Raw genomic sequence first — 5715 nt, 5'->3', positions numbered from 1 at the left:
GTATAACAATGAGATCACTTTCGCTGTACGAGTCGCTCCCCCAAAATAGTGCTCCCTATCATTCCTCATATAAAAATTATAATTTAATATATAAGTTAAAAAAGTAGTAATTATTTTAATTATTTTTTATTTAATATATTAAATTATACAATTTATTAGAGTAAGTTTATTAATAATATAATTAATATATAAGAGTATAATAATTTATGTATTTTTTTTAAGAGGAGTGATAGAGAGAGGAAATTTGGTGAGGGAATGACTTGACATCACCTTCATTGGTTGGAAAATGTAAAAGTGGGAGGAAAGAGAGAAAAGTGAGAAACTATTTGATTTTTTCAGCGAATAAGATTATGCCAAATCATTCCCTCACCAAATTCCCTCACCTAATCATTTTTTTTTTAAATATTATTAAATAAATATTTATTATTTATTAAATAATTTTTTTATCTCTAAATATTTAATTTACTAAATACTTAATATGTGAATACTTACCTTTCAATCGCCAAACCACTATAAAGTAAGCAAGATGCTATTAGTAATTGCACCATTGAACTATATGATCAACAATCATGTCTATATATCAATCTTATTTCATATTTTCTTTTATTTATGAGATGAACTTGTGCAATCTTACATTTTAACAAATATTTAAATATCTAGCATCGTCATAATAATAGTGTTGTGGAATAAATGTATATGTCGACCGCAATTATTGAATGTCATGCGGTTCTTTTTTAGTCAAATAGTCCAACATAAATAATCAGGATAGAGACCTATAACGTCTGAAAAACGACTAACATTTTAAATTGTTTATTCGACTCGATAGTTTTCGCCTCATAACTTACATTCCTCTTAAATCCTGAGTGGGATGAGAAACCAAAATGATAGACTAAACTAGAGTATAATTTAATGTCGATTTCATTAAATCTCGTAGTTTACCTTCCTCTCGAACCTCGTAAAAAGAAACGAGTACAATTTCCTCGGAAGTCGTCTCGTATAAAATGAGGTGAGGACCGAAATAGAATTTAATGATATCGACTAAACTATCTTTGAATTTTTAGAATCGCTACCCATTTTTCTCTTTAAGAAATTGAGAAAATAAAATATTTTGCGATTCTCGAATGCAAATAAAAGAGATTTTGATCAATGTTCGGTGCTTGGTTACACGTGAGAAAAAACAACATCACTATGTCTTTTGTGCATATCAAATGATGGTCTCTAATATAAACTCTTGACCATTTTATGCAAAATATTTTTTTTACACTTCGTTTATTTATTTAATCCTAATACATGCATCTAAGGATAAACTCAAACATAATCATGTGACTAAATGTTTTGTATCAAACTGTTTATAGAGCATGCACCTACGTATTGTAATGATGCGAAAAATTAAATAGATAAAATTGAGATAATTACATGTAAGTGAAGATGAGATCTCAATAATACCTGAAAAATAAAACAAATTAAAATCGAAGTTAGAAAATAAAGTAAAAAATCCAAACAAAACTTAAGGTAATTATTATTTTTTATTTTTTATTTTCTTATGGAAAATATTTATTTTTTCATTTTATAATTTTCTTGGATTTTGTAAGAAAAATTAATACAATGCCTTAAATGCAAACAGAAGAGAAAATAGAGATAGAGCAGACACAAACGGAAGAGGATCTTTGCTCCCAGTTTAACATGATCCCATGTTCCCCTCTCACAAAAGGAGGGGCAATATGGTAAATAAATAAAAAAACATTTTTATTTATTTACCATATTGCCCATCCTTTGTGAGAGAGGAACATGAGAACATGTTAAACTGGGAGCAAAGAATCTCGATTGGACACAAACAGGCTACACTTTTCCATTTAATTAACTTAGGCCATTTTCTTCCCATTTCCCTCATAATTCTTTTTGTCAATTGGATGGCCTACTTTCCATTCCCCTCCATGAGCTTTGCCTTGAATTGAACATTTTACTGACTTGCCTTTGAGATTTGTTTGATCCCCTTATTTGTCTGGTTTACAAGGTGACTTGACCTTATCATAATTTTTTTTTTTAAAATAAATAAACCAACATTAATAGTAAAAATATATTTTCTAATTTATTTATTTTTGACTTTATTTATTTAATTTGTTCAATTTATTTATATCTCTATGATTAATTTTATTTAAATAGTTTGGAATTTAATTATTTTAAAATTAAATTGATACGATATCTTTCTAAAATAATTATTTATTTTAATCCTGTGCAATAAACTCGTATACGAATTTTGTTTAAATAATTTAGTTGGCTCATGATTGTTTAAATTTATAAATTGAGGTAAAAAATGAGTGTCTACGGAATACCCTCATTCTTGAACAAAGTTTAGATACAACACTTTTTCGAAAATGTATGTAAAAACTTGACCAATATGCACTCATTCAAATCTCTCACAATTTATAATTCTCAGGCTTATTTTATTTATTTATAAATAAAGTTAGAAAGATAGGAATTTCGAACTTCACAAGTCTCACAGGATACTTGTGTTTCTTGATTATCGATGTCCATTCGATGTCTATTCCATATCAGCTCATGATCATCCACGTCGATGTTTCGTTGATAGAACTTGGTATATTTGGATTTTACTTGGCTAGGGTTCACTTTCCACGTAAACTAAAAGAACATAACAATCAAGCTAGCTTTGACCCGACTAAAGTTAACTTTCTACATAAGCTAAAAGTATTTGACAATCTAACTGATAATGTAGTCTTTTACCCGATTATAGTTAGATTTCCACGTAAGCTAAAACTACAATGACAATCTAGCTTTTTACCTTACTAAGGTTAGCTTTCCAAGTAAGCTAAAAGTACTTGACAATCAATCTAACTTTTGACCCAACTAGGGTTAACTTTCTATATAAGCTAAAAGTATCCAGAAATCTAGCTTTTGACGTGATTATGGTTAACTTTAGACATAAGCTAAAAGTTGTGTAGATGTAGAAAGACAAACCTGACAAATCTCGACTTGTGTTGGCGCCTTTGGTACATCATTATGACTTTCATCCGAGAGCCATGCTATGTCAATTCCTTATAGCATAGACTTATGAGCAACATGTCTTGTTCAATAATGAGATTCATCTCGCTTTGAAACCGTTTAATGTCTTATTCTTTCTAAATTAAGTCATTCTCGACCTAGACTTTGGCGACGTGTCTTGTTCAAATATGAGACTCATCTCACATTGAAGATATTTAACGTCTTGCTCTTGTTAAGTCGAGTTTTTCTCGAAGTAGACTTTTGGTGACGTGTTTTGTTCAATAATGAGACTCGTCTCACTTTGAAATCGTTTAACGTCTTCATCTTGCTAAGTCGAGTTCTTCTCGACGTAGACTTTGGAAAAATAACGTGTTTTGTCCAAAGATGAGAATTGTCTCGCTTTAAAACCCGTTTAATGTTTTTTCATTCACTAAACTTGACTATTTTGACAATCATTTCAACTCTCACTCGTCGACCTTCTTAGGTCTTTGAAACTCAATCTTATGTTTTTTTTTTGTTTTATTGAGAACACTCATAGTTTCGATTTAGATTTTTTTAATAGCGATGGTGAAGATGAATCTTTTATTTGTCATTTTGTTCAACAAAATGTCTCTAGTATTGAATTAGGATTTTGTTATATTTTTTGTCCGAACAAGTAGTTATCTTTAAAATGTAAAGCTTCTTTCTTGTTTAGTAAAAAATTGTAGTTAAGCTTAGGCTAGATTTTCTTTACAATTTTTTCAAGTGTTAAAAGAGTTAGTTCTAGATCATGGCTCATAGGAAATAATCAACTTTTTGACTGATTTATTATTTTGAAAGGATAAAATCATTTCAACACACATTGATCCTTAACATTTCATTTCATTCTCTCCTAAGAAGTTTTAATTTTTTTCTTTGATTAATATTTAAAAAACACTTTTTATAATACAAACATTTTTATTGAATGGTATAAAGTCAAAACGAATGTCGCAACAACAATTGTGAACCAACCCAGATAATTTAGGTAAAGAGACGTTAAAAAGAGTTTGCAAATCGTTAGAACTAAAATCTGTACCCATATATATATATATATATATATTCACCAATTATGTCATAATTAATCCCCATGGCCGGTGATGGGTGAGGCTAGCTAGGTAGTTGACTAGGCCACACATGTTCTTCAGCCGAACCGAAGGTTATTAAGAAGTTTCCGATGGTGTCATGCTTAATATCACCCACCGGTCATTAATTAGTGAGACCAGCTAGGTACCCTAGGGTAAGCCTAACCTTAGGGCAACAATCCAACAAATAATTAGTAAACTTAATAGCTAAAATCAACTCAATAGGCCAAAAACAAATCAACTAGGTCAAAAAAAATATTTATTTATTATATATAAGAATTTAATTATTTATAAATGATAAGTGAAAACAATTTGAGATATTTGTTAAATTAGATTAAAATAATTTTTAATATATCTAGGGCAACCAAATAGGGTCGCCACTAGATGACTAGAGACACACTAGGGAGGTAAATGAACAAAGTTGATCGCGAGCTATTTGAATCTCAACTCGGCAAAAAACTTGTTCGATATTCTTAACGAGCCGAGATCGTTATAAGATTGAAATTTTAAACAAGTCAAGTTAGAGCTTTTAGATATTCGGCTTGTCAGCTCACAAACATGTTCGTTTAGGAACTCGTTAATGGGCTCGTAGGGACGGATTCAGGGTTGGAGTGGACTTAAAAAATAACGAGAAAAATTTAGATAAAACGAGTGAATAAAGATAATTTTTTCATTTTTTTTAATAATTAGATAAATAAACAATGGATTATATTGATAATCTTTAAAAAATTAGGCGAAATGTATCATTTTTATCATTTTTTTATGGGCTTCAGCCCACCTGAACCCCTGCATAGACTTGTCCCTAGGCTCGTGAACATGTTCGTTTAGAGTCTGTCTTAAAATCTCGTTTAATATTTATTAATATATTATTGAGTTGACTTGAATATTTAAGTTTTCTTAATGAGCGACTCAATTATATATATATATATTATGATTTTATATTTGTTAAGATTATTACATATTAGATTTTTATATTTGTTAAGATTATGTATATCGGGGCTTATATAAAAAATGCAACTAGGCACCTTAGAAAATTGATTTTTTTTCTTGGAGAGTATCGCTTCGAGTCCAATTCTGCATATGTTAGAGTTTCGGTAGACCAAATATTATATAAACTCGTGTCATAACCTTAGAATATTATAATCTAATATATATTATAATCTCCTCAATAATATTTTATTTTACGGTTGGACGTAGCCAATTTTTATCTTAATGATCTACGTTAAATTTATGTTATTTTTTTATTATTTTCGTCATCTTCCGCAATTCGTTCTAACATATATTAATATTTATAAATAAATTAATATTTAATAACTCCAAAAAATAGGATAGAGCTTCACTTAAGATGAAGCCTTCTTCTAAGTTAGTTATAAACGAGTTATAAAAGAGCTATTCACGAGCTCTTTTAACGAGTTATAAAGAGTCGAGTTCAAACAGCTCGAGAACCCAACTAAATACATACGAATCAAGCTCGAGCTCTAATATAAAAACTTGAACCGAGCTCTAGCCTATTACTGTTTGACTTGGCTCGACCCGTCTATACCCCTAGGTCACACCCTCCTCCTCTGGGCATCCAAAATTTTATTTTATTTTCTTCTTAAACTCTCTCTATGCA

The sequence above is a fragment of the Impatiens glandulifera genome, chromosome 2 (genome assembly GCF_907164915.1).
Source record: "Impatiens glandulifera chromosome 2, dImpGla2.1, whole genome shotgun sequence".
Taxonomy (NCBI): domain Eukaryota; kingdom Viridiplantae; phylum Streptophyta; class Magnoliopsida; order Ericales; family Balsaminaceae; genus Impatiens; species Impatiens glandulifera.
The sequence above is the reverse complement of the archived record's forward strand: the minus strand, read 5'-3'. Positions refer to the sequence as shown.